This window comes from Poecile atricapillus, chromosome 1 (genome assembly GCF_030490865.1).
Source record: "Poecile atricapillus isolate bPoeAtr1 chromosome 1, bPoeAtr1.hap1, whole genome shotgun sequence".
Taxonomy (NCBI): Eukaryota; Metazoa; Chordata; class Aves; order Passeriformes; family Paridae; genus Poecile; species Poecile atricapillus.
This window is the reverse complement of record NC_081249.1, coordinates 69598376-69624625: the sequence shown is the minus strand read 5'-3', so window position 1 is coordinate 69624625 and position 26250 is coordinate 69598376. Positions and strand designations below refer to the sequence as shown.

The following is a 26250-nucleotide window of genomic DNA, read 5'->3' as shown; positions in this document are numbered from 1 at the left end:
GGAGGAAATATGATACACAAACCAAGCTAGATTAGAGTCACCCAGGTTTGGATGGCCAGTCAGATGTCCTGGTCTGCAGGAAGCACAAACCCTGCGAAAGAACTTGAACTTGCACCCTCCCTTCTGCAGGCACTGCTGCCCACCTTATCAAAGTGTTACTCAAGTATTTGCCTTTCTCTGCCATCATGTTTCCTAAGTGAGGTGGGAGCTGCCTTTACAATTTGCAAGAAGATCTATTTTCTGTAGGTACATTAAATTTTCTCTTAAGTGGAAATAACATGAAGTTGCTGTTTCTGGGGGCTAACCCTGCTTTGTGTCAGATATCACCCTATGGCAGGAACCCCCAAACACAGGACAAGCACCTGGGGAGTTCAAGATACTCCCAGGACTCTGAACAATCAAGAAGATATGCAACTTTTAGGCTTAAGTATATTAAAAAAATCTGCAAGAAACCTCCAAGTTCCTTAACTTATTTCTGGATTTTTGCAGCAGTGAAAAAGTAAATAGAAAGAAACATAATTAAATAGAAGTGAAGAAACACAGACTTACCTGCCAGGAGACCCAATGACAAATTTCTTTCCTAGCACAAAAAAAATAAGGAAAGCAGTATTTAATTACTGCTGTGGTAACAGGTGGGCTTTTATATCCAGTGGAAAGTGAAAAAAGTACCCCAACAGTCAAAAACCCATGACAAGGAGACAATTAGTGAGGCTTTCTTCTTGCTGATGGAGTAGAGGAGAAGAGGAAGAAAGAATAAAACATTTGCTTATCCGCCATGGATATTTTCTGCCGTGCAATCTGTCCACCAGCCCTTGCCATATGTGCCACCCTTTCTGCTGGGAGAGATGAAGGCAGCAGAAAGCTGTCCATCAAGATGCTAAACCTTCTGGAAAGCCCTCCCCTACGCACTTTGCCCTGAAAAGGGGACTTTGTGGATGAACAGAATACACTTAACTAGATTAAATGTAGCTCATTCCTGGATATGTACAGAGAGAATTTCATTTGATTAATTCAATTTTAAGGAGCAGTAGTGATTCAAAGAAAATAAAGGAATCAGAGAGCTATGCTCCCTTTTTCTGCACTTCTTTATAACCAGCCCCCATCCCTACGGGTGTGCATGGAGGAAATTCAGGGAGAGAGCACTGGGATTAATCATGAAATGGCTTTGATGACAGAGAGAAGCTGGGGGTGGAGGGGTGGAAAGGATAAAAGAACTTTCTGAATAGTTAAATTGTAGGACTTAACTATTTTCAGGGAGAAACACCATCCCATCTCTCCCTTCAGGCGTATGCCACCTTGCATAACTTGTTACAGCTGGTTTCCCCCATCAATCATAACTTGAGTGATGGTGAAAGCTATTTTCAAAGGTAAACTATGCTGTTACTAAGCAGTTTTTTAGCTTAGACAGTGTAAAAAAACCATGAAGCTACCTCCTAAGCTAACAAAAACCTCCAATCTCTCTGAAAACAAGCACTTCTAAGATCTGTGCAAGACAGAGCCAAGAGGACATGGTTTAGAGACAGCCCAAGTACATGGTAAGTCACACACTGTCCTCCTCCTGCAGGAAAGGAGGCAGAGTCCTCTGCAGGAGTGAGTGCCTGCGGCCCACAAATGACAACTCATGGCCAGAGGAAGAAGCTTGAAAGTACAGCAGAAAGAGCACAGAGAAGGGTCTAGACTTGGTCTGAAGCTTGCAGCTTCAATTTTCAGCCTCAACCTGCCAAACCCCAGCAGCTAAGGAACATCAGTTGTTGAGCTAAAACAATCCCCTAAACCAGTCTGCCCTGCCCTAGAGATTGCTTATTTCTCCCTAGTGAAATAAGTATCACCACATCAGAACTCTCAAAGAAAAGAGAAAAATAAGACCCTTCTTGAGCCCATAATCAGGAGTATTTAACTCAGGCTAATTACATGCAGGCCAAATTATGACTTGCCCATGAGCAGGGGTATTACATGCAATTCCCCACCAACTGTCCCAATTGGTCTGCAGCCCAGCACAACCAGGGATCAGGGAAAGTTAGGCTGCCTCTGGCCACCCCTTGGCAAGTAGGTGACTCATTCCAAAAGTACTGTCATGCCTGAGCAGTCTCTACTCATTAGAATTATGGGAATTATGTTAGGATGCCATGCACTAGCCGTCACTTGAATTAACTCCACAATAAAGTTCTTTGATTCTTAACACTTCAGGATGATGGCTGTGCCTTTCCCTATTAAGTCGGCTGAAGACATTTCACTTTGCTGCTGTACATCACTTAATTTCCAGTTGATTTCCAGGAGGAACTTTCCTTCTGATGCATGTAAAAATGTTCTTTTCAGAGCCAGCTGCCTGAGCCAGCTTTGGGCACACAAAAAAGGCAGAACATGACTTGTGCAAAATACCCCCGTATTATTTTGTATGATGTTTTTCAGAAATTAAAAGCTTTACACTGAGACCCTCTAGTTAAGCTACCTGTCATACTGCAACAACTGTACAGATACTGAAAATGAAACACATCAGCAAAATTTACATAATAAGAACATGTCAGATCTAGAAGTTGTAGTCTTAAAATATACAAATATTATCTTAAATAAAACCCATTTAAATACTTTGTATGTAAACAGGTCTTTACATACACAGTAGACTAGTGCTTGATCTGAGGCCTCCAGACAGGATTCAGAAAAGGAAGTGGACATTGAGTTGACTATGTAAAATCCAGTCTGGTTATACCTATTTGACAGACACAAAAAATATGGAAGCAAAGACTGCATTTGTTTTCAGTCCTGCTGTAGGGATCATATATTCTCTACCTCAGCCCTTGTAACTACACAGCCACCAAGAAAAAGTAGAGACAACAGTTATTGAATAAAAAAATTAAAAAAAAAAAACAACAATTTTTTTCAAAACATTTCTCTATCCCCTAACCATGTTTGCCAGCTGTTGATTTCACATTCCCCATTACCTTGGCTGATTGCACATTATATATACAGACACACACACACACACGTATGTTAAAAAGTAGAATTTCACTAGCTATTACATGGGAGGTTTCTATGGTGCAGCTCTTCACCTGTCTGGTGCAAAGTTTGGCTGCTTTAGCAAGGCCTCTGAATCCTGTTAGTGCCCGCAGAAAGAAACTATTTCAGTGGTAACACTGTTGAAAAACGGCTCTTTAAGATTCAAGTGAGAAATGTTAGCAAAGCTGCATAGTAGCACACACACACAGCAGGCCAGCAGGCCCTGCTATGTATTCTCACATGAGTGACAGGGGCTAAATATTAAACAGCAATCTCCTAACTCCCCCTCGCAGAATGAATAATGTGAAAGAGGGAAAACTGAACTGCTGTTACAGCATTTCTGTCCACTTTCCTCAGCAGCCTCGTTCTCCTTAAAAGGTAACATTCCTGAACAAAAGGCAAAAATTTAAAATAATTACAATCTAAATAAGTAGCAAAAGTTAAAACTAAAGAAAAAAAATTACACTAAAAACAGGTAAGTAGCAGCATCTATGTAAAACATCAAACTAGTAGCAACATGCAGAAATTATACAGAAGATATACATTAATTGAACTACAAATCAAGAAGTAAACTAGAATAAAATTTCTCAATAAAAGAGAGTGAAGTCCTCACAGAAGGCTACAAGCAAACAGGGGGGAAAGCTCAGAAGTTTGCTAAGGTGAGGAGGCATCAGGATTCCCAACTGCTACACTCATCAAGCAAACAAAGCCCAAGTTGTTAAAAAAACCAAAGGCACACAATTTTGAAAGAAAAATGCATTTCAGTTCTTAAGATAGTTAACAGTTAATTTGAAAAATATATACAAGACATTTACTCACATCACCAAGGAATTCCGATTCACCACGTTTTGGGAAGACAGCAGTAAAGGAGCGGTGTGCTAAGAGCCATACCAGTTCAGACTCCTAACTTCAGGCACCACTTTTCTGTATCCATGGTCAAAATGGATGCAGCAACAGAGGCTGACAAAAACATGCTACATCGGGAAGGAGCCAACCTTCTCCTCCCCCTCCCTGTCCAATCTCTTCTCAGCAGGCTGAAATTTTGCATCTGTGGGGGATGATACAATTTTTGCTTCCTCATTTATTCTATGTATTCAACCCTTAAGAGCTAGCTTTTAAAATACCAGTCTTGCTTTGAAGGATATTACTTCATTAGCAGTGCTTTTGGAAAAGGTCTTTAAGAGGCAGACAACTCACCCTCTGGAGTATCCATCTTCTTTGCACTCCCTAACCACAATTCTCATTTTCCCAAACCAAGCACTTCTCAACAGGTTAGGCTAGGTTCACAGACATAAAAAATTCAAACCACCTTTTATTTCCATACTTTTTTTTTTTTACTCCCAACTCATACTAAACACTTTCACATGTTTTATGCCAAATGCTTACATGAAACATTTTTTTTAAACTTTATAAACTTTTTTTTTTAAATTGCTACATTGTCTAACAGCCAGAAACCACCCCAGACAACACACCTGCTCCACTGGGAGCTGAGCAAGCAATCCCAAAATATTATGGTGTCTCCAAGATAAGGATGCACATTCCCATGGAATGCACTTCCTTTCACACAAAAAGGGAGCAGTGCTGTGCACAGACTGTAGGATGCCAGAAATGCAACACAAGGACCAGAGGGGCTGTAGACACCTGCCTAGCCTTTATACAGAGCTGGCAGCATTAGTAGCTGCTGTGTTCATAAGGCCAGGATATCTTCATGCAACAGATTATTTGGAAATAGCAGACTTCCAAGCTTTTTTGCTCCTATCAGCAGCAACAAGGATTCAAGGAGTTACTCGGAAGTTCACCTGCAAACTGCCTGCTTGTAAAATCCAGATCTTTTAAAAAGTAACTCAAACTTACCATCAAGTTCAGAGTAGTACAGTGACTCCGAGGAACAGGGGCTAGCGAGTCAAACAGACAATGCCACAAGTAATTTTCATTTGGCAGTCACTAAAAAAGCTAAGGAATACCCAGAAAACAAGTGTGCACTATCCTGAGAAGGATCCCTTCTGCATCAAGCTTCTAATACAGGGAAGTATGAGGGAACCCACACAAAAACCCCCAAACAATCTGCTCTACAGTTACCAGTTTCCACCTAGACACAGACGTTTAGGTCAGTAACCCAACTTTTCACACGTCAGTAAAGAACTGTTTACTACTGCAGTAAGAAAACAGTCTTGATTTTCACTGATTTTCAGAGTGAAAAACCTAGTAATTTCAATATAATGAACCAAGAGGAGGGCAAACAGGGTAATTAAAAGCCTATATCCCATCCTTTCTGTGTGCAATCTGAAAACCAGGAGTCCAGACAAGAACATGATGAGAGTTTCATTCAAAGGGGACAACTTGCTGTAAAAGCAGGAGACTCAACTCCAAGCAACACTACCTCTTAATATCAGTCATATGGGATGAGAAAACAGAAACAATAGATAATATCCCAAGCAACTTGGCACTGTAAATAAAAGACATAGGGGGGATGGAGTCATGAAAAAGCCATCCCAGCTGAAGAATTTTAAGATGGAAAAGATAAAACTGCTCATGGAACTAAGAAGTTACACTGGAAACCTACTGGAATAACATAGCATACTTTGGCTGAAGGGAGTAATTTGCATACATTTCCCTTTGTAAACTTCAAGACTAGAAATGTAGGAACTCAGATTTACTGCTTGTCCACACAGATCAGTTTAACTGAATATTCAGTTTCAATAAAGTTAAATTCTGAACTGATACTTTGCTGTTAAAGCATGTTGTGTAGCTTTAGCTTTAGCCAATCCTTACTACCAAATGGAATCTAAAACAGAGTTTACAAAGACTCTTTTTGTTTCCATTGACTACATGAAAATAAATCACTGCAGCTTTCCCACATATAATAAAAGGTATGTTTTTTTCCTAGATGGTGGATTTGGAGAACAGCACATCTGCTGAGGCTCTGTCTTGCTGGAGACCCCTGTTTTCCCTCCTGACTCCCTTCAAACTTGCAAATGCAATCAAGTGCTTTGGCTTAGAGATTCCTAGCTAGTGGAGAACTGGGGACCAAGGCGTGCAATGAAGTAGCTATAAAACTTTATCTAAAATAATTATTGTTAACATCGATACACAGTATGCTTCGGGTAAGAAAACACACCAACAAAACCACTCAACCTCACCAACTTTCAATCTCAATTAAAAAAAAAACCAATTCCTGACAGCCAGACCTGACAACCCACTTGCTCTCGCATTTTTTTCCTCCCCTTCCTTCCCCTCATCAAATCCTGAAAAATCAGCAAAATTATTCTTCAGGACAAACATTTTTACTTGGAAACATCAAGTGCAGTTATTTCAAAATTCTTACACCAACAAATCCTGAAGGCAGACAGATTTAGTGAAAATAGAAGGAAAAAATGCCTGAATGATCTTCAGTTTCTCATTCTGTTTTTCAGAAGCATATCATCCCTTCCCGGTTTTAAAAAAGTCTTAATCAAAGGACTTGTGTTACTTAAAGTCTGCATGCTCTGCACAGTGCCCAGTTAAATGAGCAACCTTTTTTTTGGCAAGGTGGTTAATAAAGGCTACCTGGAAGTTTACAGGGTTTCTAGGATGCCCACTGGAAAACCTTGTGGATAACCGTACAACTATTACTACATACGTATCCTAGGAGACCAAAGAGCTTTCACATTTAAAAGCTTATTTCCCAGCCACCCTCTGGATACACATCTCATGCAATTATAAATAATACAAATAGCCACGAGAAAGGAGGACGTTAGTTTAATTTCAGGCAGAAGGTACACAGCCTTCTACTAGTATTTGCATAAATGTTTCATTTTGTTTCACTTCTTCTCACATTTTGACTAGAAAGATACTCTGTAATATTATCTCATGTAATTCATGAAATGTGTTTTGAAAATTGAATTTTACAACTGCGTAAAGCTATAATTTTTTTAATCTTTAAAAATTCACACACATACATACAAATCACCAGAAAGAGCCTTTGTATTTAGTCAAGTGAAATCCAGATTCCTGACCACAACATTTTGCAAAGCATCAGCCTGCTAAAAAAACCCAAAACAACATACCAGAGACCCATTTAATTTAGGAAAACGCCTAGGAAAAAGAAATAAAGAAAAAAATAAATAAAAAGCACAAAACAGCTAATTTAAAAAAAGACTCACTTTACACTTCATGTATGAATAGCCTATGCATTTGAAACAAGCTAAATCAAAAGCATCCCCCTCATTTCTTGTTTGTAATTCTCATCACAGGGTCTAACCTGCAGTTAAGGACTTGGCACCCAGCCTCTGAAGAGAAGCATCCTTAAAACGCCGAGCCGAGCCCTGGAAACACTCTGGTATGATTCCTTGGCAGCCGGAACCCAGGATCTATTACAAAACCTGCAACACGGAGCACTACAGCACCTTCCCTTCATCACCTTTTTAGTCTACATTTCTTAGCCTTCCATCCCAGCAGAGGCAAGAAGGCAACACAGAACACCTGCCCAACAGGAAAATAAGAATATACTGTTGGTCTCCTGGAGGAGGGGGTATCACATGACAACAGGGAACTCCAAGGAAAAAGGTTTTTGGCATGTTGGTATACACAAATTAATTCACCAATGGGTAATTAAAACAGGACCAGTTCCTCCTAAAGCCACTAAGCAGCTCTTGGGGTTTGATTTCCTTAAAGCAGTAAATTAATCACCTAACCTCGCACAAGTATGAGTGAAGCCCTAACAGCTGTGTCTCAGCAAACACTAACCGGAGCAGGAGCCAGAGTAAAAGATCTGCAGGCACTCTCTTACACCGTTTCCTTTTCAAAACCTAAACTTAACATTAAAATTAACTGTGGGCTAAAATGTCACCAGCAATTTCTCTTGAAAGCATAATGAAACATTCCTACTCCACATGGAACATCACAGTACATTCTGGTGGTGTGCAGGGATGACCCATGCAGGAATCCTTGCAGTAGCTCCTTGCGGACAGTGGCTTTAAAACGCAGAAGGAACATTTTGAGTCGTGCTATATGCTATAAATATTATGTAAAGCAACACAATATTTGCAAGAAAAACAACAAAGCAGATTATGTAACATTCTTGTTATTTCTTACACTCCTCTATTTAAGAAAATTCTGGTTTTTTGAAGAAGAAAATTAAAGTGAGACATTGAAACTGTTCTCAAAACTGCACATACTTTCTGAAAAAGTCCCAATTTCTGTATAGCTTTATAACTCAGTATCACAATACTAGAGGTGTTTTCAATGCAGAAAGTCCATTTTACATCCTGAAATTGCTTTACTTTTGTCAAATAAAAAAGGAGAGGAAAAATATTATTATTTTCTTTCAAATTAACAAAGTTTCTGGCTTTTTGAATACTATAAAATCGTGCTTATTTGCAGATTCACAAACTACAAACAACTATCTTCCACAGCAGCTTTTATAGAGTCTAGTAACTTCGCTTGCAAATTGAATACTTTAGTATTATTTTTCCCTTATACTGGACATAATATGAATTACACACAGGGGAGTCGACACCCATTAAATGAACCACCATATCCCTCAAGCTCAATCCTAAACCAGGGATTGTGGCTTCTTTCCTCCTCATCAAATGTCACTTAATGCAAAACCAGCACAACCATCCTCTTCCTTCACTTAGTTCCATGAAGGGAAAAAAACCCCAAATCTACAAATACCATGATAAATGAGCAGTAGAAGAGTGTTCTCCAGCAGCAAAGGGTTCAGTTTGAGTTCTCAATGGATGCTTCGGAAGACTTCGGGGTGGCCTTTATAATACCCTCCACTTGTGAAAACATGACTGCAAAGTAAATCATCCTCATGAAAAAGCAGCAAAACTGTTTTTCCTGCCTCTTCTTGGCTTGGTATGGCTTTAAACAAACAGGCTTGGATAAACAGCATAATGAAGAGGACTGATGTCGTTCTGGTTCACGGAAGAGCTACATGGCCTAGATGAGACATCACCCCTGGTGAGACCATCAGACCAGTTAAATAAATTGTCCAGTCAGAAGTGAGGCCCATTCTGCTGCTTCCCATGAGATAAAACCTGTAATGGTATTTCAAAGACATAGCACTAAGAAAACTTTTGACCTCTGCTAGAGACATTTCCAACAGCATTAAAACGACAATGTCAATAATATTTATGCTAGGCTAGCTGTATTTTCTTTGAGATTTTACATCTACTTGTAATGCCCCATTTCAGCTGAAGAACCAACACAAACCAATCCCAGCTACTGTATTCCTCTGTGAGCACACCAGTACTACACCTACATGGGCTTCCTTCAGCACATGTGTCATTAATTAAAGTCATAGCTGGAAATGGCATTTGCTAAAATAGCACGATTTTCACCATGAGGATCTCAGCTGTATGGAATGTCGTGGTGAAACACCACGCAGCAAAGGAAGGAGGTGTAAGCACAGCCCTTACCCTGCCACACGAAAGCTGCTCCCCAACCCAGCCCTCTCTCTGAACTCACAAGCATCAGCACTGTTCCTTCTACTGATGAAAGCAGAAGAGGACAGCTGAAATCTGCCTGCTCAGCCAACGGGCTGAACAAGAATTCTGGGTGTGAGCCCCAGAACTGCCCTCAGAAGCCATGTCTTCAAAAGACCTGAGTGGCTCAAGGAAGCCTCCTGAGTGTCGAACCTGCTCCCTACAACAATGTGGGGTTTAATGCATAGACTCTGCAGCTTCAGTACTATTTTGCAATATAAAATATAACATTTTAAGATTTCATTTAAACTAAGGCATGCCACGTGATTGCAAAGAGTAGCTGAATAATGAGACTTATGGGAAAGAAGGAAAAACCTACAAAACCCCATATTATATTAACCTAAAAAAAAAAAAAAAAGCATTTATAAAGGAAGAGGTAAACAACTTTTACCCTCATTAAAAAGTTGAGAAATGTGCACACCACCACTAAAATATAATTAATACACAGCCTTCAGGAGAGTCCAAAGGAGCAATTTAATTAACCACCCACTGATTTCATAAATGACAAGAACACACAAAGGTAATGGCACCTTATAATTGAAAATGTCCTGTTTATTTAGCTGAGCAATTGTGCTGGTCTATGTTGTGCATAAATATGAGGAAACACATTTTCAACTCACGACATTTTAACTTTGTAAGGTGTAACAGAATAACATACTGCCCATGATACAGCCACTGTACATTCCACTTATTTAATGCCTTTACCCAATAATCCCTACGTCACTGACAATCATAAAGGTTTTAACCTTTATGAACTTTTCTGATGGGCTTTTTCCATGCCCTCTTCAGAAATATGGAAGAGCTGCAATGGAAAAAAAACCCAAATTTTACTGGTATGCTACTTCAAACAAACTATTGCCTCATTTAGGGACTTAGTTCATATCTGTAGCTCCCATATTCATACAAAGAGATCCTCTGTAAGCCCCATGAAATATTTCTGCTATTTCTTCTAAACTCATTTTCTCACTTTCTTTTCTTTCACATGAAAAAAGCTTCCTTTCAGCTACCACATCCTTTGTAAAGGCTAAAGAGAAGCAGCTCTTACCAAGGTAGGAAAAGAACGTAGCAAAACACGTGAAAGGCTCTTCCCTGGCTTTTTCATTGAACTTTTCAGGGATAAAGCTGGAATTAATATTCCTTTTTGCATTCACAAAATTCAAAATGCCTTTGTGCTACTACATTACAACCATCAAAGTCTATTTGACTGAACATGAAACAGAGCAACATCTGAATTTATGAGCTGTTCATCTCCCTATCTAATGGACACACTAGAAGTGTTCAAAAGAGATGTGGAGAAACTGGAGAAGGCCCAGAGAGGGGAAAGATGATCAAGGGACTGGAAATTCTGCCATACGAGGAGAGGCTGAGAGAACTGGGGCTCTTCAGCCTTGACGAAAGGCTTAGGGGAGACTTGATCAATAGGTTCCAGTATTTAGAGGGTGGCTGGAGACTCCTATTTCACAAGGAGACACATGGAAAATATGAGGGATAATGGGTACAAGCTACCTCTGTGAAGATTCTGACTGGATGCAAAAGGAGTATTTTTTCACAATGAGAACAATCAACCATTGGAATAACATTCCCAGGGAAATGGTGGATTCCCAAATGCTGGACACTTTCAAGATTTATCTGGAGAGGGTGCTGCACCATCTTGTCTAGGCTGTACTTTTGTCAAGAAAAGTTGGACCAGATGATCCTTGAGGTCCCTTCCTGGTATTTTCTTATTTTCTGATTTACACTTGCTTTGGGGCATACATAATTTAAAATAACAGACTGAAGAGATTCTTCAGGCATAAAAGTCTCCATGGCAAAGCTGACTTGCTAGACTTTTAAAAGGCTTTCTTCACAGGATTCAACAACATATCATACAATGATCCTCAGCAGTCCAACACCACCACAGCAGCAGGGTGCACAAGGACAGATTTGGCTGCCTTGTACATCAGTCTCAGATCTCGTCCCACTTGTCCCCCTTATCAGCTGCCATGCAATGATACCAATGACTTAACATTGTCTCCCTGCACACCTAATACAGGAAAAGCATTCCTCAATAGAAATTGCAGCACTAAATGCTGATCCCAACAGCATCACTGCACAATGGAACTACCTGGAGCAATTAGTTCATGTGTACACATTAAATACACATTTATGTAATTCTAGATCCAAGACGGAAATCTTTACTTAGTGGTATTAGCTGATCATGTTGACTGCTCCTGAGGGCTTCCCATCATTAGGTGTTTATGATATTTACTCAGTTTGTAGCAAACAGTTACCAGGCATACCTAGCTGGATTGGCTGCCCATCAGCAATGCCACCAGATATATATGATGAAAGCTCCCATTACATTTATGCATTATCACTTACCAATCAGATGAAGAAAGAGGAGTTCTTGAATAAATACCATAAAGCATAGTCTAATATTTTTTTCTAAATATTTTTCCTTTCAAAGTCCTTCCAGCTTTCATGTGTTAACTGAAAACATTCACATCAGAAACTGGCTGGTCCCAGGCACCACCTGTGCCCCACACCCCAGCAAAAGCACCTTTGGGTTCCTTGTTACTACTTCCTTTGGTCCTCAAAGGACTTTTGGGCACATTACTACAGGACTGAGCACAGCAGTATTTTCCAGTGGTTCATCATGGTAACTGCTGAATGTTTCTAGGATGCATTCACCCTGTGAAAATGGTTATATTTTCTGCTTCTATATGTTATAGAAAATATACTGCTTAAATTCTCATACATCATTCAACTGCCTGCATCTTCCAAAACAATCCAGACTGCTCAAACTGAGTTGTTTCTAATGTTTACTACTGAAATGAACTTTGTAAGAAATAGTTACCTTCTCCCATGCCACAAACATATTTTGAATTAAAATATTGCTCCACAAGCCTCTGAAACAACTCCATTTACCAATTACCCATCATATTTCTCCCTAACAACTGCACTCAAAGTTTCTCCAGTGGTCTGACCTGCAGTAAGAGCCCACCCCCAGTACACAGATTCCATGTGCTAAGTTAACAAGGTAAGAAGCATTAGGAAAGAGACTGACCACAGCTAGAAAAAACCTTAATCATACAATACTTGTTACAAGTGTTGTGCTCCATTGGGGAAAACTCTCAAAGATAAACAGTGCTTTGTAATTCACCAAAAGTCACCTGGGATGCAGGACAGATGGAAAGTAACAGGGAGTCCTCACTAGCACAGAAGAGCTCTTAATTTTTCACAAAATACCGTAACTTCCCATTGCAGCAAGCAAAAATACCAGATCTTGAAGGCTACCTCCCTCAAAACCTTCCTGTAGGAATTCTTGTACTGCCTGTTCCTTTTTAAGTGGGTTAAATGCTGCCTATTTCCCCCCTGCTGTTACGAAGATTGTTTTTTCCTTTAGAACAGCATTCTCCCAAGTTCTCTCCTACACAAGTTTGAAGAGCGAACTAAGGTGGTCAGCAGCTTGTTTATGAAACTGGCCCTCACTATGTCCCCAGTCAGCCCAGAAGGACAGGCAGCAGGGGGCTGTCCTCCCTCCCAGGGTGATTCCTCAGCCTACTTCTACAGGATGTGGGAAGGATGCACAGAGATAAGTTACTAACTGATCAAAATACACACAGAAAAATAATTCATTTTAAGTATTACATGAGGGATATAAGTAGTCTATTAATTGCATCTTTTAGATTAATTTCTAATTCCATCAGGTCATAGCACAGTGAAGTAATTTAAATCAAGGGATTTAACAGCATTTTGAATTAGTTTAATAATGCTAAACCTTACTGTATATACTCAAGTATTTAACTCACAAGAGCTGCTTTTACCATTCTGTAGTATTAGTTTAAAAATCAAATGGATTTCATTACCATTCATGGTAGAGACCCTTATTTAAATTTTACAAGAATAATCAAAATAATACCATTTCACGTTTAAATACAACTTAAACCTTTAAATCTAAAACAGCTCAATTAAACAAATCATATTGCTTATTCTTACAAAATTAATTCTTTTGGTGAAGTAATATTGCTTTTTTTCTGTCTGTCCCTACTGCCACCAAATGCTTGTTTGATTTCCACCACTGAAAAGCCCTTACATTTGCTGGTATTCCACCACAGCACATAATTTTGAAAGCAGCAGAGTCTTGCCTTGAGCTTGGATCATTGCCTCCAAAAATTTCATCCTTACAAAATTTATTTTGCATTCTCAAAATAAGAATAAATAGAAAATAAAGTATTGTCCAGCATGGTTTTTCAGTTTCTCTGCACACCAGGAGTCTGACTACCTTAACATCAACAGCCCTGCTCAGCACAAGGCCTGCTCTTGTACAACCCCCTCAGATTCCTCAACCCAGCAGCTCAGACAACACTTACTATCCTTTAGCAAGTACCTGCTGCTGACTGCTTCCATTTCCACAGGCTTTCCCTTGGCTTCTGGTTGTATGAGCAACCTTCACTGGTGCCTTTCACTAGCTCAATCTCATTTCACATTTCAAGAGAACAGAACACAGGGCTCAGCTCAGGTAACCTGTAGCTCACAAATTCAGATCTTATGCCATCTCCCTACATCTCTACTTACATCACAGCTGGAGGGTTATTTTTAAAATGCCTTGTGTATGCACATTACCTGGTTTCAATGAAATAAAAAATAGAGAATTCTACTCAAAGAAAAATATGCAGAGTATCTGCTGTAAAACTGTCTGGGTATACAACTGTAAAATTCCTTAAGGACATCAAATGTCCTTAACCTCAGATTTCTGAATTGAGGGGAACCCACTCTACTGCTACATTTCCTAAGTAGTTTCTTACAGAAGAATTACATTAAGAGTTGAGGGAAAATTCAGTTTTTTTCTATGCCAAGGCCTGCATTCCCTTTTTATAAACTCAAGGATTTCTAAATACATGTAAACATCTTAAATAAACAAATAAAACACAAGAAAATTTTTCTTCCAGAATCACTTTGCAGTGTAACAAGAATGGTACGTTTCCTTTACTGCATTATTATGTTCTGGTACTAACCCAAAAGTTCACACCGTTTTCATTTCTTTATTGCCAATAGCCATCTAGGAAATGCTGCCATCAATAGTAAATCTAGATGAAATCACACTCCTCTGGTGCATTTTGCGAATAGCAATCAGTCCATAACACAATCCTGTTCGGTTTAAATTCAGTTTATTCTTCAATTACTCTGCTAGCCCAACTCTAATTTATTATATTTTCTGGTACATTTGATTTTGAATATTATGACATCCTGGCTCATGCCATTAGAGAGGAAACATAAAATGGTGAGGATGTCTAGGGACGGCTGAGAGTAAGATAGCAACAGCCTGGAAAATTAACAATACCACTGTCTGTGCTCAGCTAGACAGCTCCTGCATTAGCACTAAAAAAAAATTGTCAGTATTTCTCTAATATAGTCTTGTCATCCAGAAATAGCCTCAGAGACATCATAAAACCCCAGCCAGCACAGCAGGCAGCTGGGGCAGTTGGGTGGGCCAACAGCAGCCTCTGAGCCCACTGGGGGAAGAAAGGAAAGAAGAAAGGAAACACTGGCCTTGCTGATGCTTGGAGCTCACCAGAGAAAGAAACCAACATGGTTCTAAATGCCATCAATACTATATACATTGATTTTTTGGTTGGCTTTTTTTAGCCTTGCATTGTCTTGGTCCTAGCTACTATTTCATTCTCCCAGCACCCAAGGTGAAATGAGAGGCAGCAGCCAGAAGGCTGCCCAGAGCACCTTTCTTGAGAAGCTGGGCAGAAGGGAGGGCTTCACCTTCCCCTCCAGCTTGGTGACCGACTGCATTAACCTTCAGGGCATGCTGCCAGCCCCACCTGCTTACTCAGGCTTTTGCCAACAAGGGAAGCTCTCACTGCACTGCTTTGTCCTTCGAGGATGCATCCTCTTTCACTTACTTCTTACTCCTAACATTTGGAATTGGAACTCCTGAATCCAGAGAATGGAGGGACAGTCCTGACGGGGAGACATCAGACTCTTGTATTCATATCTGAACTTTTTCCCTGCAACAGATTCTGACAACCTCAAACATGAAAAATGCTTATGTTTCTGCACAGCTTGCTCTGTCCCAAGAAATTCCGCACTGGGTTTTGAAAACAATGTGTGTTACCCTTCTTTTACCTGTTGTTCTGAAAGCCTGAAAACAGCTTACCGAAACAACATGCAAGAGTGAATGCTTAACAGGGAAACCCAGGCAGGCAGGCAGGCCCATATGGGGCTGCCAGCACTGGAAAGAAGTTGCAATGTGGGAAATCTGGCTGGACCCAAATCCTCACTCATGATTTTGTTTTCCAGAAAAAAATCAAGCAGACTTATTTTCCCCAAAAGGATAATAGTTTTCGGCTGTCTCTAAGCTGTCTTGTAGCTCAGGCAGTATTGCCAGCTCCTTCTAAACCTCATAAGCAACAAGGATTTTACTAATGATGTAGCTGCTGCAACTGTTCCATTAAAATGACTATGTTAAAAATTACATGTAGCAATGCCTACAATTACATGGAGCTAATTTACAAAACTAAGAAATGCCATGTTTTAGCTCATTCACTGCCTTTCAATTTTCTCTCACTTCTCCTGAATCTATGTTGTAACCCAGTTGCTGGTTTCTGTTCTGAAGCTTTTTTCCCCTGCAACCCAATCCCACACAAAGGACAGACAAAAAAGGGAGTGGCATAAGGGATGCTTAAGCATACCTCTGCTGTTAGGTTGCTTGATTTCACACTTAGGAAACCCTACTGAAAGACAGTAGGGTTGTGGTGGTTCTCATTGGTGCATGAGAAATAGGGAGTACAGTTTCAGCTTGTGAAGCCTGATGAAGTCAGAGCAAATCAAATCAAGGCCCTTTTAGGTGGGACGAAGAACTGGGACAGAGGGACTCTCCCCTCCTGTTAAATGCTATCACATGTCCCAGTGTAATGAAACATTGCCACCATGATGAGAAAAAAGCTTCTCTCATTTTGGTGTGTTGGTACCAGGAAAACACACCACCCAAGATCTTTAGAAGCAATGACAACTCTGGCTGTACCCATTTTCTCTTTTCAATCCTGTGTACTCGTAAGTCACCTGCCTATGCTTACACTGCAAATCAATGCACACACTCCAGTGTCTCCCTGCACCTGCTCTCATTACCTCGTGCTTGAAACAAACCTCGAATTGAGACTGGAGACTTGATTTCACTTCCCAGCAGGCAGAGTAATCATCAATAATTGATGTCACTTAGTTTCATTTGGGGCACTGCCTTGGGCGTGCAATGGGGAGTTATGGTATGCACCAAGGAAAGAAGGATTTGTATATAAAATGATTTGATAATCTGAAAAAATCCCTCAGTAAACAAAGGAAATTTACAGATAATCGCATTAAAGATTAGAGTTGTTTTAAAACAATGCAGAATGTATTCAAAAACATCTGCGAAGAAAGATGGTAGTATTAAAAGCAAAATCTTTGGGGAAAATATCTTCCTCCTCAAACAGGAAACAGTAATTAATTCATTATTAAATCCTAATCCTTGTCAATTCATGTTAAATTAGAGCACTTTTTCTAATAAAGACCGTTATCATGATACTAAAATGCAATTTTATAGATGAATACTTAAATACATTTACATGCAGTTTTAACTGATTAAATGATTGCTTGATTATTCCATTTATTAATTGCTTCCAATTTATTTCAAATTTGAGAAGCAGGATAATTTTATGCCAGAAAACTAAGTTTAATATGAAATAAGGACAGAACAACCTGTGTACTAAGAAAAATATATCATGATAGCAAAAGCAATTTGATGTCTTTCCTTTCATGTTTACTCATCAGCTGGAAAATTAAGAAAGTAACTCCTTTTACCTTACAAAGGTTCATATTTTTCCATCACCCATTTACTGTGTTCCGAAGCTTTGGTGTGGAGATTTATGTGAAAATCCTCACAATGAAACCCATAAACTGCTCATGACTCTTTCTATAATCAGTGTTGACAATTAACAGTACTGCTCTTCTATTTAAACAGTGCATGATTGAAGCTCCTCACTGCTGTAAGTGCTGACAGCATCAGAAGAGTATTTACTTCATAACTAAAAAATAAAACCTACAAAACTGAACAATAGTTAAATTGTTAAAAACATCCTGGATCAGATTTCTATAATTTCTTTCACTACTGTATTTCTACTCCATTCTTCCATAAAAATACTTAATGTTAGAGCTAAATCTGGCAGGATTTCTAAGATCTGAAAGCAGAAAAAGAAAGAAAGCAAAGTTCAGGGTTTGTTTTCCCCTTTTTACACTGTTGTACTTCTTACAGAAATTAATTTTATATATACAGACACACATGTAAAGTTCAATGACAAGCAGAATGTTAACCAGATCTGTACAAGCAACTTGTACAGAGTTGAGACTTAGCACAGAAAGCCCATCAGGCATGCCTTGTTGTAACCATATCGTCATAACTGCGCTGAATTCAGTGACTTCCTTGGGAGCAGGCAAAAGGACTCTCACGCCCATAAAGGACCCTATGGAATCACTACTGTGGATTCAATTGTAGTATCAAGCTACAGGGATGCCAAAATAGGACTCAACATGTGATACATCAACCTGAAAAATTATATATACAGGATAGCAATTGCTCCTAACACATGTGTGCATTGTGGCAGAGTCCCTTCTCTCCTGCATATCAACTTAACCTGCTTAGCAGGTTATTAGGCATAGACAGACTCACCTATAGGAACACTTTAAAACAAGCCATTTTCTTTATCCTCAAAGTCAGTATCAGCTAAAACATAACTCTCTCCTCTTTGTCAATTTGAGGCAAATATAAAAATCTCAGCACAATGCTGACATTACTGTGTGAAATAATTTGCCTTCACTGAACTTGAGGCTTAGTTAAAGGCTTCACCTGTTGTGAAACTCACATCTGATTGTTTGTAGAAGGCAACAAGTCAAGCTGTACCCAAAAATTCCTAGTCAAATATCTTCAACTTCATAACAGCATAACACTAAGGAACATTTCCTGGCTTCACAGCTTTCCAAACTTTTAAAAATATGAGTTAGGAAAACATTACACTTCTACAGCATTTCTCTGGTCAATGGCACACATCCCTTACTGCAGAAGAAAGGACTGTTAACAGTTTTCATTTCACACTCCAGTAACCCAAAATCTTGTATTACCACTCACTTTAGTGTTAATTTTCCCACAGATTCTCTTTTTCTGCTTACACGGCAAGACAGCTCAGGTCAAGTGCTCAGACAAGCTGTGCTGCTGATTCTCCTTTTTACCACCACTGAATCACCTTCACTTCTGCTTCACAGCAAAGTTATTTCTCTGCAAAAAAGCAGGAGAGCCACATTCAATAGAAAGTCAGCAGCTACAGTCAAAATGGATTTCAAAGTGGGAAAAACCCCCTCTTCACAACTAAAACCTTAAGGATTATTTATGCAGGATCATTCCTACACTGTATAAATACACCATGACAGGTGTATTTGCTGCTATACATGTGGTCAAGCCCGATTCAGCTTGTCCCTTCCAGCTATAGAATATAAAAGTATCAGTGCTGAACAGACATGCTGAGCCACCTCCTGATAACAGTAAAGAAGAGTAGTTACTTTGCCAAAGTAGAAAGATACCTTCTTTACTAGTTATTTCAAAAAAAGGAACATTTGGCAGCTGTCACTGAATTCTTAGGGAGCTCTTGCGTGTATGTACAAACCTAACTTACACACAGTTTTAAACTTACACACATTTGCATGAAATGCATGACAGATCCACAAGTACACAAACATATCTGTATTTTTAGAATATTGAATCTGAATGAGTCTAGATTTATCTTTAACATCTAAAAGGAATTAAAATAGTTAAGAAGCACACCTAAAATCTGAAGGCATTCAATACTGGTTTAATACTAGGCAGGAAACCCCATGAATTTTAAACCTTCAATCTTCATTTGAAGCAGAAATAACAGTTAAGCTATGGACTAATTGTAAAAATAATCCAAGAATTGACTGGTACTAATTTTTAATTAACGTAAAGAACTATTTTATTAATTCACTGGGTGAGCCTTCATTAGCTTCTGTCAATAACAATAAAAGGCTGAGAAAACTGCTCTAGAACAAACAAGACATTAAAAAAAAAAAAACAGGAAAAAGAGGTCATACAGAAGGAAACCCTCATCAACCTGCTCTGGAAGAAGCTTGACTGAAAAAGTTTTTCAAGAAGTTTAAGAAACAAGTTACTTCAATTCAGAGTTGGGACAGCCCCCAGTAGGACACAGTGTGGGTTTGGCTGAGAGCTGCGGTGCAAACACACTGTGCCAAGGGTCCTTAGAGCTGCTCCATCAGGACAGGGTTTACAGCAAACTCTTCAACACTATCAGAACACTCATACAACTCATCAGGATCTATGCGGTCTTGTGATGCATCTATCAACTTCCACTTACGGTTAATTCATTCTGGTTATAAACAAGTGTTTAACAACTCGATTTAAAAAAAGCAATGTAAAAGAAAATTACGTGCGAAGGGCAATAGATCCAGTAAGAAGAGGCAAGAAGTCAAAGAAGTGTGTACCACTGGTAAATGAATGCATCAAGTTGGAAGGAACAATAAGGAATTCTCCTCTGCATGAACTGGCAATAGCAGGAACTAGTTTGGATTTTTTCTGGTACTTTTAACCTCTAAATACATAGAGGCAACTTGATAAGATGCATACTTCAGTATTGAATCTATCGCAGACATTCAGTGCATTATCCACGAGGCACATCCAGACATTAACGTTTACAGCATCCTCTTTGAAATGGGACTTGCTCTAGAAGGAGGCTACTTGGCTGCAGGATGGACTCCTAACATGCTGTTCTGCACAGGCTGTTACTGATAGCAGTGGAAGAACCAGCTGTGTTGAAGTCAGAACGTGGTTAGCTTGTAGGGGTTATGGGATTTCTTCTTGGTGTTCTGGTTTTGCTGGTCAATTAGAGGAATTATTTGGGTAACACAGCCACAAAAACCCCCACCAGAGGCTCTATTCTACTGCCATTACAATACAGCTTATTTCAGCTGGGTACTGCAAGGTATGGAGACAAAAAGCACTTTCACTTATGACAAAGTAAAATGCACCAACAAAGGTGGCTCACTGATACCAGCCAAGCTTTTTTTGGTTTTTTTTTCAAAATTAAGACTTGTTCAGGAATGTCAACCAAAACTCGATGGCCAGAAAAATCAGGACACGTGGGTTCTGAAATGTTACTTTGTATCATAATAAAAGCCTCCTGGGTTGGTCCTTTCAAAGCAAACACACTATTCCTGCCCCAGAACACCACAGCTTGTCCGAGCAGAAGACAGCAACCACAGAAAATGACTCTGTGCAAATCGATCTTGGTACACAAGGCAGCCTCTATCAGCTTTGGTTGAATTTCAGTTCTCTTCTGTTGTGCCAAGAAACTTCTGCTGCACCAGCTTTCTTCTTCCTATGTATGAGCTCTGAAACAAGGATTAGCACCAATGTGAAGAACAAAGAGAGCCACAGGAAGGTAAGAGCTTAAAATCCTCCATCACCAGTATTCTCTGGTCTTTTAAGGCCAAAGTTTTTGACGATGACACTTCAGTAAGAGAGGGCTGTCTGTGGCAGAGAGCTCAGATTCAAACAAAAATTGCACGTGAAGAACATAACAAAAATCTACACAATGCATACAACTGCAAGAGTCAATAAAAGTGTCAGCATTTAAGAACACTGACTGGAACCCAATAATAAACTGTGCTTACTCCCAATTGTCTTCTAAAGAGCCAGCCCCTGGGAATGCACAACACAAGCATCCTGACATCTTCCACTGAGCTTGTGCAACCTCTTCGGAGAAGGTCATGGGAAAACGCAGTGGTAGTGTGATCTTGGGAGCTGGGGAATACAGCCTGTATCACACTTCAAAATCACTCCCACTGCAAGGAATGTACAAAGCAGAAGCAGGATGCATGTAGCTCATTTCTCCCCACAGTGCAGAATAATATCTGACAGCACTACACCACTCCAGGCAACACAATCCAAAAGTCCTGGATTGCCTTTCTGCAACTACTGGGCGCCTCCCTTTGTCCCTTTGGCACATATGGGTTCTCCATTAATATGGACCACTTTCCATTGCACTCTATTGCTAGAAAAAGGATAAATAAGTCATAGTTCCTTCTGTTTCATTATCTAGAACTACTTATTACTACCATTTACAACATTTTAAAAATAGATTAGTTCATATATTGGATATGCTACTTGAGCAAATTGCATTTTGTTTGTAGAACAACGGTTCTTCTGTAAAGCCCATCTAGCAGTGGTTAAGTGTGTCAAATCTCTCCAATGAAATACAAAAACACTTCCTCTTCCAAGTAACAGAAGTGCCAGCAAGCAGAGGTGCTATACTGAAAACTTGTTCTCACCAACAAAGAAGGTCTGGTACGGAATGTGAAGCTAGCTAGGAGGGAGCCTTGGCTGCAGTGATGGTGGAGCCTCCTAAAGTCACTTGGAATAGTGGGGTTTGAGAACCTTAGGGCAGCAAGCAGGGAGCATAGCAGGGTCAGTAGCCTGGGCTTCAAGTGAGTGGACTGGGCTCTTCAGGGATCTGCTCAGTTGAGCATTATGGGATCATAATGTCCTTGAGGGAAGAGGAGCCCAAAGAAACTGGTTAATATTCAAAGATCACCTACTCCAAAATGAGGCTTTGAGCAACCTGGTCTAGTGGCAGGTGTCTCTTCCCAGGGGGATTGAAACAGGATGATCTGTAAGGTCCGTTTCTACCCAAACCATTCTTTGATGACTCAGTGATTCCTCTCTGTGGAATGAAGGGAAAACAGCCAGGCAAAATACAACACCACTCCATCCCAAAGGGAAGCAACTATTCCTGGGTAAAAATTACCTTCCATATAACATTGATCTGACTCATTTATAATCTAACAATAACTTTCCTACCCTATTTGGTCTGGTTTATTATGATGACAGAGAAAATTCTAGACATTCTTAACAACATGCCACAACTCCAGAGCAATATCAACTTGTTTATTTGAAGCAAAAATGAGACTGCAAATATTGAGCTATGCTACCCCAAGTTTCTAGCCAAAAATAGTTCCCACTATTTGAATGGAAAAAATGTAAAGCAGTTTGAAATCTTGTATGTTCACAAGTTATCTGACTTTATATCAAACAGCTGCATACTTTGGCTTTTGTGTTCACCACCTAACACACAGCTCAGCAGGAGAGACTCTGCAAGAGATTCCGCTCCTGTTCCAGCCCGCAAATTACTTGCTAAACTGACATCAGTTGAAATAAGCATCTATGAGAACATAAAGGACTGACATCTCTGGTACCACCAAAGCACTTCAGAAATAAAAGGCACGCCTGTAGTATTGCAGAGCGCCTTGCAAGGATGAAGTCAGCTCAAATACAGCACTGATATCCCCTGCAACACAACAGTGGAGCTGGGGGCATCCCCACACGTGTCAAGGTGCAGACCAGTCCTATCAGCCACCTACACTATCTCATGCAGAATACAGAGCAGTCAGTGGGAAAACACATGACAGGTTCAGCCCATGAATTTTGTGAACATAAATCCCAACCCTGAAAACATTTACATGCAGGTTTATCATTAAGCCTAAGAACAGGCCCTCTAATTCCAAAAGAAATACTTGGATGTTTAAAATAAGCATATGCAAGCACAAACATCTATAGAATTAGGACCAAAAAAAAATCACAAAAAGCACACTCCACAATATCACTAATTTTTATTGATCCATAGAAACCTTGACCTATCAATTACATAACTTAATACTAATATTTAAAAGCATTTTCATCTTCAAAAGGCACTACAATTTCTAAAGAACAAGCTCCACTGACCTAATAAAGCAATTAAACAGCATGGAATTCAGTGGTGTCACATTAAAAATGCTTCTGCAGAGCAAATCAATGAAGAACTTTCAAATATCAGAGACACTGCCAGATCAAACAGGCAACCAGCTTCCTCTGGTGCCTTGTACACCAGGGAGAATTTTAACACCCAATGAATGTTGTTTTCTTATTAGTTACAGCTCTTAATGTCTAGTAGCTCTTTAAACAAGCAACATTTTGCTGATGCAAGGCAATGATTTATATTAATTTAATGTCTAGTACACATCATGTCTTTACACATTTGTCTTTGATATTGTTGGTATAACTTCTTGCCAGTTGCTTTCAAATATGTTAACATTTTTTAGAAGTACAGAAAAATGAGATGAAAGAAGAGGGGATATTTTGGCATATTTTCAAGTACACAGTTTTAACTAGTACTTAACAAATTTCTGGGTTTTTTTAAGTAATACGGGCTCATAAATATATACCAAGATTGAGACCACTCAGTATGGGTAAAGGCTTACAAAAAAAGAAACTCTCACCGAGGTGATCAGTGCCTCCATGAGAGCACACAACAAACAAATGCTAAATGTTGCAATGTCAAAGCCACCATTTTTGGCAGGACAGGTTTTAGTAAGCTCACTTTTTAACCTATCTCAGGAGAACAGTATTTTTCCACCCAATCACTGGCTTACATTCCTCTATCAAAGTTTTGTCCCTAAACTGCCACAATTTTTTGTTGTTTTGATAACAGAAAATTCAGGTGCAGTGTTACAAAAAGATCCCGCGTTTGCAAATCTCAGACATGAGTCCAAGGCCCTGTGCTCCCTCTTGCTGAAGTCACCAAGCAAAGTTAAGGGTGAAAACAGAAATTCAGTACTGAAAACACATAGCAAAATTATGAGCTTTTTTAATATCCTCAGATTTTAGAATTGCAGCAGTACAAGCACTTTAAAACATAATATTACAACCTTTTTTTTTTATTTAAAAAAATCTACTGGGGCACAATAGTGTTCTTGCAGCCTGCTGACTCTGGAGTTAATAATTTTCTATTGTACTGTGTTCAAGAGAGAGGATTCCTTATTCAGTGATCTGATAATTAGAAAAAAAAAAAAACAAAACCAAGAGTAATTATAAAGGACTCCTCTTAAGTCTTAACAGTTCTAGCAAGTACACTGATATGGAAACACTTGTTTCCATTTTGAGGAAATTTGTTTTAATAAAGTCGGGGCAGCATATGGTACTAGCATGTTTATTTTCCAAGTGGTAGGGACACTAACCAAAACCATCTGATGTTTCTTCCTAAGCCTCCTTGATCTGCTGCTGGATTGCAGCTTAGAATAAAGCATTACAAAGCCAGAAAAAGTGGGTAGAGGAATAAAAAATTAAAATCAGTAATTCAAAGTGCTTATTTAATGAGAGTGCAGCTCAGATCAGTCCTATTTTGAACAGAAGTTCGAAAGTACTTGTGACTGGAAATTTATTTCCAGAGACTATCACATGTAGTCCAAAGCTAATCCCTCCCAGACATTCTTTACTTTGCACAACAGACAAAAACCAAACCCTTAATATCGTGTAATTAAAAAAGGAATTAAAGGAAGCTCAGAAGTACTTAATAGATTTTTTGAGACGTAATCAATCAGCTCTATGCATTATGAACACGGTAAGAAAAGTCACCAGGGACTACCAGATTCACTCCTACCAGAGATCCAGGAACGGTTTTCTCAGTTAGTTGACTAAGTACCATGATTCCGTCAAGAGCAATGATAATTTTAAAATACGCCTTGTTAAAAGTATAGAAGACGAAAAGTTTTCGAACCACATTTTCAGTGCGAAGAGCTAACAAATGAAGGGGGAAACCAGGGAGTGTGGGTGAGAGCTCCGAGGGCGAGAGTGAACGTTTGAAAATAGCTGCCAACCACACGGACTCCAGCGGCATTTCGCAGCCAGCCCCGAGTTCCTCTGGCGCAGCTGTAAAACACACAACCTGAAACCCGCTCCTGCAGCAGGGGTTCGCTCGCAGCTGTTCCTCTGCCTCCCCCGCACGCAGTAATCTGACTCTTTTCCAGGAAGGAGCTTCTTTAATGAAGCCACACGAGAGCAGCATAGGTGTATGGGGGGACCAAGAACCAGACGCTTTCCGAGTGGGTCTCCAGCACCCGAGCCCACGGCTCAGCCTCGCAGAGACGCGCTGCAGGAACAGGCGCCGCCGAGCTCAGCCCCGCCGCCGAGCCGGGGGCTCCAGGGCGGGGACGCTGCTCCCAAGCTCCCACCTCAGCCCCGCACGGCGGCTCCGGGGCCCGGCCCCTCTCCCGTACTTGTTGCCCGCGCAGAGCGGCTCAGCCCGGCCCCGCCGCCCCCGCGGGGACCCCCGGCGCCGCTGCCCCTGAGGGAGGCTGAGCCGCCCGGCACCGCGCGGGGCAGGGAAGTTACTCACCGCGCCGCGCTCTCCTCCTCAGCCGCGCCGGCTGCGCCCGCCCCGCCTCAGGGGAAGCAAACTCCGGGCAGCCGCACTTGGAGAACGTGCCTCGCCGGGCCGGGCCGGGCCGGTGCTCCCGCCTCCACCCCCCGCCGCGGGCAGCGGCGCGGCCCAAGTGACAGCGGCGCTCCGCCACTCCGGCGGCGGCCCCGGGCGCGGGGCCGGGCGAACCGCAGCCTATGGCAGCGGGGCCGGGGCGGGACGCGGCGGAGCCCCGGGCCGGGGTGTCCCCGCCGCTCGCCTGATCGGCTGTGCGGAGCCCGGAGCGCTGGGGAGCGCGGGCGGGGCTGGCGCGGAGGAGGGGCCGGGTGGGGCGCTGCCCGCCCGGGACTGCCCGCCGACCTGTCCCCGCCTGCCCGAGCCCTGCGGCCGTACCCGAGGAGCAAACCCCCGGCGGCTCCGTGACTAAAAGCCCCAGCGGCGCTCCCACCCTCCCCACACTCAGTCAGCGCCCGCGCCTGCTTCCCCCGCCCTGTCGGAGCTTCACG

At 40.8% G+C, this 26250-nt stretch overlaps 1 protein-coding gene across 4 annotated transcripts in view; it reads right to left on the bottom strand.

Moving 5' to 3' along the window:
* Positions 1–26205, bottom strand: part of LNX2 (ligand of numb-protein X 2) — a 59675-nt gene extending 33470 nt beyond the window's left edge. The window contains exon 1 of one of the 4 annotated variants that reach the window (XM_058832849.1): positions 25721–26205. The gene's annotated coding sequence lies outside the window, so the exon portion shown is untranslated. Of the gene's footprint in view, positions 1–549; positions 569–3813; positions 3985–18612; positions 18750–25720 lie in introns of those variants that run through there. The other 3 variants (XM_058857661.1, XM_058849528.1, XM_058825763.1) reach the window with 3 other exon arrangements.
* Positions 26206–26250: the final 45 nt, after the last annotated feature.